We start from the raw sequence: 15770 nt of genomic DNA, 5'->3' as shown, positions 1-15770 counted from the left end.
ACGCTTTGGGCCACCTAGTAGGTTCCATTGGCTACCATTAGAGCCATTTGTGGCGAACCTAGCTTCACCAGGAGCGTGACAATCATATGAGTACCATAAAACCGATCTTTTCACTTTGACACGCTTGGACACGCTCCTGAGGAGCGGGTGCGTCCGGGTGGTGGCTCAAACGCTTTGGGGCACCTAGTAGGTTCCATTGGCTACCATTAGAGCCATTTGTGGCGAACCTAGCTTCACCAGGAGCGTGACAATCATATGAGTACCATAAAAACCAAATTTTTCACTTTGACACGCTCCTGAGGAGCGGGTGCGTCCGGGTGGTGGCTCAAACGCTTTGGGCCACCTAGTAGGTTCCATTGGCTACCATATGCCCATACATATATATTTTTTTCTTTTCTTTGACAGGATTATGCTGCTGCTGCTGCTGCTGCTGCTGTGTTGCTGTGTTGCTGTTGTTCGAGGGTGGGTGGGCGTGGGGCGAAAATACCCCTACCCAATTGCCGCCGATTTTTTCGGCATTTTTTGCGGCTTTTGCCTAGTACTGCAGCCGGACCCGGTTTTGGACCCGGGTTTTTTTTGGTGGGGCACACTCGTGGCGGTGTGGCGGTGTGGTGGGTGTGGCCGGGGGGCGTTTTGGGGCAAAACTTGGACGAGTTGGTAGCCGGTTCTCGGGGAAGACCCGGTTTTTTGGGGTCGGTCAGTGGTCCGTTTAGCTCGTGCCGATCCACCCGATCACTTCTCGACCGATTTATACCGCTCACTGTATATATCTGGAAAATACGGGCATATATCTGGTTATGGTACTAGCTCGAAAGTCCGAGGTTCGAATCCCAACCCATTCAACTTTAATATCTATATATAATAATGTTTTTACTGACATACACATGTGTACATACATATATGGTGATCGCATCGCATATATATATAGTATATATAATCGGAGATTTATGCGTGTGTAATACTATCATATACATACATACTCTCATGTACTGCGTAGTAGAAACACATGTGTGCCACATCAGCTGTTATTGTACGGGTATCCATCTATATGTGAAAAACAAAGAAATTTATAACAAATTCTACCATATGTTGACAAATTTATAACAAATTCATGATCATATGTGTGTATTGTAGAACAGAACAGAATAGTGTGTACACTTGAACACATATATGATATGATAGGGGTAGAAAAGTGTGTGTACACTTATACATGCTATCGGGTGCGTCCCGGCTGCACCCGGCTGGTGGCTCAAACGCTTTGGGCCACCTAGTATACCCCTACCCAATTGCCGCCGATTTTTTCGGCATTTTTTGCGGCTTTTGCCTAGTACTGCAGCCGGACCCGGTTTTGGACCCGGGTTTTTTTTGGTGGGGCACACTCGTGGCGGTGTGGCGGTGTGGTGGGTGTGGCCGGGGGGCGTTTTGGGGCAAAACTTGGACGAGTTGGTAGCCGGTTCTCGGGGAAGACCCGGTTTTTTGGGGTCGGTCAGTGGTCCGTTTAGCTCGTGCCGATCCACCCGATCACTTCTCGACCGATTTATACCGCTCACTGTATATATCTGGAAAATACGGGCATATATCTGGTTATGGTACTAGCTCGAAAGTCCGAGGTTCGAATCCCAACCCATTCAACTTTAATATCTATATATAATAATGTTTTTACTGACATACACATGTGTACATACATATATGGTGATCGCATCGCATATATATATAGTATATATAATCGGAGATTTATGCGTGTGTAATACTATCATATACATACATACTCTCATGTACTGCGTAGTAGAAACACATGTGTGCCACATCAGCTGTTATTGTACGGGTATCCATCTATATGTGAAAAACAAAGAAATTTATAACAAATTCTACCATATGTTGACAAATTTATAACAAATTCATGATCATATGTGTGTATTGTAGAACAGAACAGAATAGTGTGTACACTTGAACACATATATGATATGATAGGGGTAGAAAAGTGTGTGTACACTTATACATGCTATCGGGTGCGTCCCGGCTGCACCCGGCTGGTGGCTCAAACGCTTTGGGCCACCTAGTAGGTTCCATTGGCTACCATTAGAGCCATTTGTGGCGAACCTAGCTTCACCAGGAGCGTGACAATCATATGAGTACCATAAAACCGATCTTTTCACTTTGACACGCTTGGACACGCTCCTGAGGAGCGGGTGCGTCCGGGTGGTGGCTCAAACGCTTTGGGGCACCTAGTAGGTTCCATTGGCTACCATTAGAGCCATTTGTGGCGAACCTAGCTTCACCAGGAGCGTGACAATCATATGAGTACCATAAAAACCAAATTTTTCACTTTGACACGCTCCTGAGGAGCGGGTGCGTCCGGGTGGTGGCTCAAACGCTTTGGGCCACCTAGTAGGTTCCATTGGCTACCATTAGAGCCATTTGTGGCGAACCTAGCTTCACCAGGAGCGTGACAATCATATGAGTACCATAAAAACCAAATTTTTCACTTTGACACGCTCCTGAGGAGCGGGTGCGTCCGGGTGGTGGCTCAAACGCTTTGGGCCACCTAGTAGGTTCCATTGGCTACCATTAGAGCCATTTGTGGCGAACCTAGCTTCACCAGGAGCGTGACAATCATATGAGTACCATAAAACCGATCTTTTCACTTTGACACGCTTGGACACGCTCCTGAGGAGCGGGTGCGTCCGGGTGGTGGCTCAAACGCTTTGGGGCACCTAGTAGGTTCCATTGGCTACCATTAGAGCCATTTGTGGCGAACCTAGCTTCACCAGGAGCGTGACAATCATATGAGTACCATAAAAACCAAATTTTTCACTTTGACACGCTCCTGAGGAGCGGGTGCGTCCGGGTGGTGGCTCAAACGCTTTGGGCCACCTAGTAGGTTCCATTGGCTACCATTAGAGCCATTTGTGGCGAACCTAGCTTCACCAGGAGCGTGACAATCATATGAGTACCATAAAACCGATCTTTTCACTTTGACACGCTTGGACACGCTCCTGAGGAGCGGGTGCGTCCGGGTGGTGGCTCAAACGCTTTGGGGCACCTAGTAGGTTCCATTGGCTACCATTAGAGCCATTTGTGGCGAACCTAGCTTCACCAGGAGCGTGACAATCATATGAGTACCATAAAAACCAAATTTTTCACTTTGACACGCTCCTGAGGAGCGGGTGCGTCCGGGTGGTGGCTCAAACGCTTTGGGCCACCTAGTAGGTTCCATTGGCTACCATATATATACAAAGCGTTTGAGCCACCAGCCGGGTGCAGCCGGGACGCACCCGATAGCATGTATAAGTGTACACACACTTTTCTACCCCTATCATATCATATATGTGTTCAAGTGTACACACTATTCTGTTCTGTTCTACAATACACACATATGATCATGAATTTGTTATAAATTTGTCAACATATGGTAGAATTTGTTATAAATTTCTTTGTTTTTCACATATAGATGGATACCCGTACAATAACAGCTGATGTGGCACACATGTGTTTCTACTACGCAGTACATGAGAGTATGTATGTATATGATAGTATTACACACGCATAAATCTCCGATTATATATACTATATATATATGCGATGCGATCACCATATATGTATGTACACATGTGTATGTCAGTAAAAACATTATTATATATAGATATTAAAGTTGAATGGGTTGGGATTCGAACCTCGGACTTTCGAGCTAGTACCATAACCAGATATATGCCCGTATTTTCCAGATATATACAGTGAGCGGTATAAATCGGTCGAGAAGTGATCGGGTGGATCGGCACGAGCTAAACGGACCACTGACCGACCCCAAAAAACCGGGTCTTCCCCGAGAACCGGCTACCAACTCGTCCAAGTTTTGCCCCAAAACGCCCCCCGGCCACACCCACCACACCGCCACACCGCCACGAGTGTGCCCCACCAAAAAAAACCCGGGTCCAAAACCGGGTCCGGCTGCAGTACTAGGCAAAAGCCGCAAAAAATGCCGAAAAAATCGGCGGCAATTGGGTAGGGGTATACTAGGTGGCCCAAAGCGTTTGAGCCACCAGCCGGGTGCAGCCGGGACGCACCCGATAGCATGTATAAGTGTACACACACTTTTCTACCCCTATCATATCATATATGTGTTCAAGTGTACACACTATTCTGTTCTGTTCTACAATACACACATATGATCATGAATTTGTTATAAATTTGTCAACATATGGTAGAATTTGTTATAAATTTCTTTGTTTTTCACATATAGATGGATACCCGTACAATAACAGCTGATGTGGCACACATGTGTTTCTACTACGCAGTACATGAGAGTATGTATGTATATGATAGTATTACACACGCATAAATCTCCGATTATATATACTATATATATATGCGATGCGATCACCATATATGTATGTACACATGTGTATGTCAGTAAAAACATTATTATATATAGATATTAAAGTTGAATGGGTTGGGATTCGAACCTCGGACTTTCGAGCTAGTACCATAACCAGATATATGCCCGTATTTTCCAGATATATACAGTGAGCGGTATAAATCGGTCGAGAAGTGATCGGGTGGATCGGCACGAGCTAAACGGACCACTGACCGACCCCAAAAAACCGGGTCTTCCCCGAGAACCGGCTACCAACTCGTCCAAGTTTTGCCCCAAAACGCCCCCCGGCCACACCCACCACACCGCCACACCGCCACGAGTGTGCCCCACCAAAAAAAACCCGGGTCCAAAACCGGGTCCGGCTGCAGTACTAGGCAAAAGCCGCAAAAAATGCCGAAAAAATCGGCGGCAATTGGGTAGGGGCATATATCTGGTTATGGTACTAGCTCGAAAGTCCGAGGTTCGAATCCCAACCCATTCAACTTTAATATCTATATATAATAATGTTTTTACTGACATACACATGTGTATGTCATACCCCTACCCAATTGCCGCCGATTTTTTCGGCATTTTTTGCGGCTTTTGCCTAGTACTGCAGCCGGACCCGGTTTTGGACCCGGGTTTTTTTTGGTGGGGCACACTCGTGGCGGTGTGGCGGTGTGGTGGGTGTGGCCGGGGGGCGTTTTGGGGCAAAACTTGGACGAGTTGGTAGCCGGTTCTCGGGGAAGACCCGGTTTTTTGGGGTCGGTCAGTGGTCCGTTTAGCTCGTGCCGATCCACCCGATCACTTCTCGACCGATTTATACCGCTCACTGTATATATCTGGAAAATACGGGCATATATCTGGTTATGGTACTAGCTCGAAAGTCCGAGGTTCGAATCCCAACCCATTCAACTTTAATATCTATATATAATAATGTTTTTACTGACATACACATGTGTACATACATATATGGTGATCGCATCGCATATATATATAGTATATATAATCGGAGATTTATGCGTGTGTAATACTATCATATACATACATACTCTCATGTACTGCGTAGTAGAAACACATGTGTGCCACATCAGCTGTTATTGTACGGGTATCCATCTATATGTGAAAAACAAAGAAATTTATAACAAATTCTACCATATGTTGACAAATTTATAACAAATTCATGATCATATGTGTGTATTGTAGAACAGAACAGAATAGTGTGTACACTTGAACACATATATGATATGATAGGGGTAGAAAAGTGTGTGTACACTTATACATGCTATCGGGTGCGTCCCGGCTGCACCCGGCTGGTGGCTCAAACGCTTTGGGCCACCTAGTATACCCCTACCCAATTGCCGCCGATTTTTTCGGCATTTTTTGCGGCTTTTGCCTAGTACTGCAGCCGGACCCGGTTTTGGACCCGGGTTTTTTTTGGTGGGGCACACTCGTGGCGGTGTGGCGGTGTGGTGGGTGTGGCCGGGGGGCGTTTTGGGGCAAAACTTGGACGAGTTGGTAGCCGGTTCTCGGGGAAGACCCGGTTTTTTGGGGTCGGTCAGTGGTCCGTTTAGCTCGTGCCGATCCACCCGATCACTTCTCGACCGATTTATACCGCTCACTGTATATATCTGGAAAATACGGGCATATATCTGGTTATGGTACTAGCTCGAAAGTCCGAGGTTCGAATCCCAACCCATTCAACTTTAATATCTATATATAATAATGTTTTTACTGACATACACATGTGTACATACATATATGGTGATCGCATCGCATATATATATAGTATATATAATCGGAGATTTATGCGTGTGTAATACTATCATATACATACATACTCTCATGTACTGCGTAGTAGAAACACATGTGTGCCACATCAGCTGTTATTGTACGGGTATCCATCTATATGTGAAAAACAAAGAAATTTATAACAAATTCTACCATATGTTGACAAATTTATAACAAATTCATGATCATATGTGTGTATTGTAGAACAGAACAGAATAGTGTGTACACTTGAACACATATATGATATGATAGGGGTAGAAAAGTGTGTGTACACTTATACATGCTATCGGGTGCGTCCCGGCTGCACCCGGCTGGTGGCTCAAACGCTTTGGGCCACCTAGTAGGTTCCATTGGCTACCATTAGAGCCATTTGTGGCGAACCTAGCTTCACCAGGAGCGTGACAATCATATGAGTACCATAAAACCGATCTTTTCACTTTGACACGCTTGGACACGCTCCTGAGGAGCGGGTGCGTCCGGGTGGTGGCTCAAACGCTTTGGGGCACCTAGTAGGTTCCATTGGCTACCATTAGAGCCATTTGTGGCGAACCTAGCTTCACCAGGAGCGTGACAATCATATGAGTACCATAAAAACCAAATTTTTCACTTTGACACGCTCCTGAGGAGCGGGTGCGTCCGGGTGGTGGCTCAAACGCTTTGGGCCACCTAGTAGGTTCCATTGGCTACCATTAGAGCCATTTGTGGCGAACCTAGCTTCACCAGGAGCGTGACAATCATATGAGTACCATAAAAACCAAATTTTTCACTTTGACACGCTCCTGAGGAGCGGGTGCGTCCGGGTGGTGGCTCAAACGCTTTGGGCCACCTAGTAGGTTCCATTGGCTACCATTAGAGCCATTTGTGGCGAACCTAGCTTCACCAGGAGCGTGACAATCATATGAGTACCATAAAACCGATCTTTTCACTTTGACACGCTTGGACACGCTCCTGAGGAGCGGGTGCGTCCGGGTGGTGGCTCAAACGCTTTGGGGCACCTAGTAGGTTCCATTGGCTACCATTAGAGCCATTTGTGGCGAACCTAGCTTCACCAGGAGCGTGACAATCATATGAGTACCATAAAAACCAAATTTTTCACTTTGACACGCTCCTGAGGAGCGGGTGCGTCCGGGTGGTGGCTCAAACGCTTTGGGCCACCTAGTAGGTTCCATTGGCTACCATTAGAGCCATTTGTGGCGAACCTAGCTTCACCAGGAGCGTGACAATCATATGAGTACCATAAAACCGATCTTTTCACTTTGACACGCTTGGACACGCTCCTGAGGAGCGGGTGCGTCCGGGTGGTGGCTCAAACGCTTTGGGGCACCTAGTAGGTTCCATTGGCTACCATTAGAGCCATTTGTGGCGAACCTAGCTTCACCAGGAGCGTGACAATCATATGAGTACCATAAAAACCAAATTTTTCACTTTGACACGCTCCTGAGGAGCGGGTGCGTCCGGGTGGTGGCTCAAACGCTTTGGGCCACCTAGTAGGTTCCATTGGCTACCATTAGAGCCATTTGTGGCGAACCTAGCTTCACCAGGAGCGTGACAATCATATGAGTACCATAAAACCGATCTTTTCACTTTGACACGCTTGGACACGCTCCTGAGGAGCGGGTGCGTCCGGGTGGTGGCTCAAACGCTTTGGGGCACCTAGTAGGTTCCATTGGCTACCATTAGAGCCATTTGTGGCGAACCTAGCTTCACCAGGAGCGTGACAATCATATGAGTACCATAAAAACCAAATTTTTCACTTTGACACGCTCCTGAGGAGCGGGTGCGTCCGGGTGGTGGCTCAAACGCTTTGGGCCACCTAGTAGGTTCCATTGGCTACCATATGCCCATACATATATATTTTTTTCTTTTCTTTGACAGGATTATGCTGCTGCTGCTGCTGCTGCTGCTGTGTTGCTGTGTTGCTGTTGTTCGAGGGTGGGTGGGCGTGGGGCGAAAATACCCCTACCCAATTGCCGCCGATTTTTTCGGCATTTTTTGCGGCTTTTGCCTAGTACTGCAGCCGGACCCGGTTTTGGACCCGGGTTTTTTTTGGTGGGGCACACTCGTGGCGGTGTGGCGGTGTGGTGGGTGTGGCCGGGGGGCGTTTTGGGGCAAAACTTGGACGAGTTGGTAGCCGGTTCTCGGGGAAGACCCGGTTTTTTGGGGTCGGTCAGTGGTCCGTTTAGCTCGTGCCGATCCACCCGATCACTTCTCGACCGATTTATACCGCTCACTGTATATATCTGGAAAATACGGGCATATATCTGGTTATGGTACTAGCTCGAAAGTCCGAGGTTCGAATCCCAACCCATTCAACTTTAATATCTATATATAATAATGTTTTTACTGACATACACATGTGTACATACATATATGGTGATCGCATCGCATATATATATAGTATATATAATCGGAGATTTATGCGTGTGTAATACTATCATATACATACATACTCTCATGTACTGCGTAGTAGAAACACATGTGTGCCACATCAGCTGTTATTGTACGGGTATCCATCTATATGTGAAAAACAAAGAAATTTATAACAAATTCTACCATATGTTGACAAATTTATAACAAATTCATGATCATATGTGTGTATTGTAGAACAGAACAGAATAGTGTGTACACTTGAACACATATATGATATGATAGGGGTAGAAAAGTGTGTGTACACTTATACATGCTATCGGGTGCGTCCCGGCTGCACCCGGCTGGTGGCTCAAACGCTTTGGGCCACCTAGTATACCCCTACCCAATTGCCGCCGATTTTTTCGGCATTTTTTGCGGCTTTTGCCTAGTACTGCAGCCGGACCCGGTTTTGGACCCGGGTTTTTTTTGGTGGGGCACACTCGTGGCGGTGTGGCGGTGTGGTGGGTGTGGCCGGGGGGCGTTTTGGGGCAAAACTTGGACGAGTTGGTAGCCGGTTCTCGGGGAAGACCCGGTTTTTTGGGGTCGGTCAGTGGTCCGTTTAGCTCGTGCCGATCCACCCGATCACTTCTCGACCGATTTATACCGCTCACTGTATATATCTGGAAAATACGGGCATATATCTGGTTATGGTACTAGCTCGAAAGTCCGAGGTTCGAATCCCAACCCATTCAACTTTAATATCTATATATAATAATGTTTTTACTGACATACACATGTGTACATACATATATGGTGATCGCATCGCATATATATATAGTATATATAATCGGAGATTTATGCGTGTGTAATACTATCATATACATACATACTCTCATGTACTGCGTAGTAGAAACACATGTGTGCCACATCAGCTGTTATTGTACGGGTATCCATCTATATGTGAAAAACAAAGAAATTTATAACAAATTCTACCATATGTTGACAAATTTATAACAAATTCATGATCATATGTGTGTATTGTAGAACAGAACAGAATAGTGTGTACACTTGAACACATATATGATATGATAGGGGTAGAAAAGTGTGTGTACACTTATACATGCTATCGGGTGCGTCCCGGCTGCACCCGGCTGGTGGCTCAAACGCTTTGGGCCACCTAGTAGGTTCCATTGGCTACCATTAGAGCCATTTGTGGCGAACCTAGCTTCACCAGGAGCGTGACAATCATATGAGTACCATAAAACCGATCTTTTCACTTTGACACGCTTGGACACGCTCCTGAGGAGCGGGTGCGTCCGGGTGGTGGCTCAAACGCTTTGGGGCACCTAGTAGGTTCCATTGGCTACCATTAGAGCCATTTGTGGCGAACCTAGCTTCACCAGGAGCGTGACAATCATATGAGTACCATAAAAACCAAATTTTTCACTTTGACACGCTCCTGAGGAGCGGGTGCGTCCGGGTGGTGGCTCAAACGCTTTGGGCCACCTAGTAGGTTCCATTGGCTACCATTAGAGCCATTTGTGGCGAACCTAGCTTCACCAGGAGCGTGACAATCATATGAGTACCATAAAAACCAAATTTTTCACTTTGACACGCTCCTGAGGAGCGGGTGCGTCCGGGTGGTGGCTCAAACGCTTTGGGCCACCTAGTAGGTTCCATTGGCTACCATTAGAGCCATTTGTGGCGAACCTAGCTTCACCAGGAGCGTGACAATCATATGAGTACCATAAAACCGATCTTTTCACTTTGACACGCTTGGACACGCTCCTGAGGAGCGGGTGCGTCCGGGTGGTGGCTCAAACGCTTTGGGGCACCTAGTAGGTTCCATTGGCTACCATTAGAGCCATTTGTGGCGAACCTAGCTTCACCAGGAGCGTGACAATCATATGAGTACCATAAAAACCAAATTTTTCACTTTGACACGCTCCTGAGGAGCGGGTGCGTCCGGGTGGTGGCTCAAACGCTTTGGGCCACCTAGTAGGTTCCATTGGCTACCATTAGAGCCATTTGTGGCGAACCTAGCTTCACCAGGAGCGTGACAATCATATGAGTACCATAAAACCGATCTTTTCACTTTGACACGCTTGGACACGCTCCTGAGGAGCGGGTGCGTCCGGGTGGTGGCTCAAACGCTTTGGGGCACCTAGTAGGTTCCATTGGCTACCATTAGAGCCATTTGTGGCGAACCTAGCTTCACCAGGAGCGTGACAATCATATGAGTACCATAAAAACCAAATTTTTCACTTTGACACGCTCCTGAGGAGCGGGTGCGTCCGGGTGGTGGCTCAAACGCTTTGGGCCACCTAGTAGGTTCCATTGGCTACCATTAGAGCCATTTGTGGCGAACCTAGCTTCACCAGGAGCGTGACAATCATATGAGTACCATAAAACCGATCTTTTCACTTTGACACGCTTGGACACGCTCCTGAGGAGCGGGTGCGTCCGGGTGGTGGCTCAAACGCTTTGGGGCACCTAGTAGGTTCCATTGGCTACCATTAGAGCCATTTGTGGCGAACCTAGCTTCACCAGGAGCGTGACAATCATATGAGTACCATAAAAACCAAATTTTTCACTTTGACACGCTCCTGAGGAGCGGGTGCGTCCGGGTGGTGGCTCAAACGCTTTGGGCCACCTAGTAGGTTCCATTGGCTACCATATGCCCATACATATATATTTTTTTCTTTTCTTTGACAGGATTATGCTGCTGCTGCTGCTGCTGCTGCTGTGTTGCTGTGTTGCTGTTGTTCGAGGGTGGGTGGGCGTGGGGCGAAAATACCCCTACCCAATTGCCGCCGATTTTTTCGGCATTTTTTGCGGCTTTTGCCTAGTACTGCAGCCGGACCCGGTTTTGGACCCGGGTTTTTTTTGGTGGGGCACACTCGTGGCGGTGTGGCGGTGTGGTGGGTGTGGCCGGGGGGCGTTTTGGGGCAAAACTTGGACGAGTTGGTAGCCGGTTCTCGGGGAAGACCCGGTTTTTTGGGGTCGGTCAGTGGTCCGTTTAGCTCGTGCCGATCCACCCGATCACTTCTCGACCGATTTATACCGCTCACTGTATATATCTGGAAAATACGGGCATATATCTGGTTATGGTACTAGCTCGAAAGTCCGAGGTTCGAATCCCAACCCATTCAACTTTAATATCTATATATAATAATGTTTTTACTGACATACACATGTGTACATACATATATGGTGATCGCATCGCATATATATATAGTATATATAATCGGAGATTTATGCGTGTGTAATACTATCATATACATACATACTCTCATGTACTGCGTAGTAGAAACACATGTGTGCCACATCAGCTGTTATTGTACGGGTATCCATCTATATGTGAAAAACAAAGAAATTTATAACAAATTCTACCATATGTTGACAAATTTATAACAAATTCATGATCATATGTGTGTATTGTAGAACAGAACAGAATAGTGTGTACACTTGAACACATATATGATATGATAGGGGTAGAAAAGTGTGTGTACACTTATACATGCTATCGGGTGCGTCCCGGCTGCACCCGGCTGGTGGCTCAAACGCTTTGGGCCACCTAGTAGGTTCCATTGGCTACCATTAGAGCCATTTGTGGCGAACCTAGCTTCACCAGGAGCGTGACAATCATATGAGTACCATAAAACCGATCTTTTCACTTTGACACGCTTGGACACGCTCCTGAGGAGCGGGTGCGTCCGGGTGGTGGCTCAAACGCTTTGGGGCACCTAGTAGGTTCCATTGGCTACCATTAGAGCCATTTGTGGCGAACCTAGCTTCACCAGGAGCGTGACAATCATATGAGTACCATAAAAACCAAATTTTTCACTTTGACACGCTCCTGAGGAGCGGGTGCGTCCGGGTGGTGGCTCAAACGCTTTGGGCCACCTAGTAGGTTCCATTGGCTACCATTAGAGCCATTTGTGGCGAACCTAGCTTCACCAGGAGCGTGACAATCATATGAGTACCATAAAAACCAAATTTTTCACTTTGACACGCTCCTGAGGAGCGGGTGCGTCCGGGTGGTGGCTCAAACGCTTTGGGCCACCTAGTAGGTTCCATTGGCTACCATTAGAGCCATTTGTGGCGAACCTAGCTTCACCAGGAGCGTGACAATCATATGAGTACCATAAAACCGATCTTTTCACTTTGACACGCTTGGACACGCTCCTGAGGAGCGGGTGCGTCCGGGTGGTGGCTCAAACGCTTTGGGGCACCTAGTAGGTTCCATTGGCTACCATTAGAGCCATTTGTGGCGAACCTAGCTTCACCAGGAGCGTGACAATCATATGAGTACCATAAAAACCAAATTTTTCACTTTGACACGCTCCTGAGGAGCGGGTGCGTCCGGGTGGTGGCTCAAACGCTTTGGGCCACCTAGTAGGTTCCATTGGCTACCATTAGAGCCATTATACCCCTACCCAATTGCCGCCGATTTTTTCGGCATTTTTTGCGGCTTTTGCCTAGTACTGCAGCCGGACCCGGTTTTGGACCCGGGTTTTTTTTGGTGGGGCACACTCGTGGCGGTGTGGCGGTGTGGTGGGTGTGGCCGGGGGGCGTTTTGGGGCAAAACTTGGACGAGTTGGTAGCCGGTTCTCGGGGAAGACCCGGTTTTTTGGGGTCGGTCAGTGGTCCGTTTAGCTCGTGCCGATCCACCCGATCACTTCTCGACCGATTTATACCGCTCACTGTATATATCTGGAAAATACGGGCATATATCTGGTTATGGTACTAGCTCGAAAGTCCGAGGTTCGAATCCCAACCCATTCAACTTTAATATCTATATATAATAATGTTTTTACTGACATACACATGTGTACATACATATATGGTGATCGCATCGCATATATATATAGTATATATAATCGGAGATTTATGCGTGTGTAATACTATCATATACATACATACTCTCATGTACTGCGTAGTAGAAACACATGTGTGCCACATCAGCTGTTATTGTACGGGTATCCATCTATATGTGAAAAACAAAGAAATTTATAACAAATTCTACCATATGTTGACAAATTTATAACAAATTCATGATCATATGTGTGTATTGTAGAACAGAACAGAATAGTGTGTACACTTGAACACATATATGATATGATAGGGGTAGAAAAGTGTGTGTACACTTATACATGCTATCGGGTGCGTCCCGGCTGCACCCGGCTGGTGGCTCAAACGCTTTGGGCCACCTAGTATACCCCTACCCAATTGCCGCCGATTTTTTCGGCATTTTTTGCGGCTTTTGCCTAGTACTGCAGCCGGACCCGGTTTTGGACCCGGGTTTTTTTTGGTGGGGCACACTCGTGGCGGTGTGGCGGTGTGGTGGGTGTGGCCGGGGGGCGTTTTGGGGCAAAACTTGGACGAGTTGGTAGCCGGTTCTCGGGGAAGACCCGGTTTTTTGGGGTCGGTCAGTGGTCCGTTTAGCTCGTGCCGATCCACCCGATCACTTCTCGACCGATTTATACCGCTCACTGTATATATCTGGAAAATACGGGCATATATCTGGTTATGGTACTAGCTCGAAAGTCCGAGGTTCGAATCCCAACCCATTCAACTTTAATATCTATATATAATAATGTTTTTACTGACATACACATGTGTACATACATATATGGTGATCGCATCGCATATATATATAGTATATATAATCGGAGATTTATGCGTGTGTAATACTATCATATACATACATACTCTCATGTACTGCGTAGTAGAAACACATGTGTGCCACATCAGCTGTTATTGTACGGGTATCCATCTATATGTGAAAAACAAAGAAATTTATAACAAATTCTACCATATGTTGACAAATTTATAACAAATTCATGATCATATGTGTGTATTGTAGAACAGAACAGAATAGTGTGTACACTTGAACACATATATGATATGATAGGGGTAGAAAAGTGTGTGTACACTTATACATGCTATCGGGTGCGTCCCGGCTGCACCCGGCTGGTGGCTCAAACGCTTTGGGCCACCTAGTAGGTTCCATTGGCTACCATTAGAGCCATTTGTGGCGAACCTAGCTTCACCAGGAGCGTGACAATCATATGAGTACCATAAAACCGATCTTTTCACTTTGACACGCTTGGACACGCTCCTGAGGAGCGGGTGCGTCCGGGTGGTGGCTCAAACGCTTTGGGGCACCTAGTAGGTTCCATTGGCTACCATTAGAGCCATTTGTGGCGAACCTAGCTTCACCAGGAGCGTGACAATCATATGAGTACCATAAAAACCAAATTTTTCACTTTGACACGCTCCTGAGGAGCGGGTGCGTCCGGGTGGTGGCTCAAACGCTTTGGGCCACCTAGTAGGTTCCATTGGCTACCATTAGAGCCATTTGTGGCGAACCTAGCTTCACCAGGAGCGTGACAATCATATGAGTACCATAAAAACCAAATTTTTCACTTTGACACGCTCCTGAGGAGCGGGTGCGTCCGGGTGGTGGCTCAAACGCTTTGGGCCACCTAGTAGGTTCCATTGGCTACCATTAGAGCCATTTGTGGCGAACCTAGCTTCACCAGGAGCGTGACAATCATATGAGTACCATAAAACCGATCTTTTCACTTTGACACGCTTGGACACGCTCCTGAGGAGCGGGTGCGTCCGGGTGGTGGCTCAAACGCTTTGGGGCACCTAGTAGGTTCCATTGGCTACCATTAGAGCCATTTGTGGCGAACCTAGCTTCACCAGGAGCGTGACAATCATATGAGTACCATAAAAACCAAATTTTTCACTTTGACACGCTCCTGAGGAGCGGGTGCGTCCGGGTGGTGGCTCAAACGCTTTGGGCCACCTAGTAGGTTCCATTGGCTACCATTAGAGCCATTTGTGGCGAACCTAGCTTCACCAGGAGCGTGACAATCATATGAGTACCATAAAACCGATCTTTTCACTTTGACACGCTTGGACACGCTCCTGAGGAGCGGGTGCGTCCGGGTGGTGGCTCAAACGCTTTGGGGCACCTAGTAGGTTCCATTGGCTACCATTAGAGCCATTTGTGGCGAACCTAGCTTCACCAGGAGCGTGACAATCATATGAGTACCATAAAAACCAAATTTTTCACTTTGACACGCTCCTGAGGAGCGGGTGCGTCCGGGTGGTGGCTCAAACGCTTTGGGCCACCTAGTAGGTTCCATTGGCTACCATTAGAGCCATTTGTGGCGAACCTAGCTTCACCAGGAGCGTGACAATCATATGAGTACCATAAAACCGATCTTTTCACTTTGACACGCTTGGACACGCTCCTGAG

Source organism: Zeugodacus cucurbitae, chromosome 4 (genome assembly GCF_028554725.1).
Source record: "Zeugodacus cucurbitae isolate PBARC_wt_2022May chromosome 4, idZeuCucr1.2, whole genome shotgun sequence".
In the NCBI taxonomy this organism is placed as follows: domain Eukaryota; kingdom Metazoa; phylum Arthropoda; class Insecta; order Diptera; family Tephritidae; genus Zeugodacus; species Zeugodacus cucurbitae.
This window is presented reverse-complemented; position numbering follows the sequence as displayed.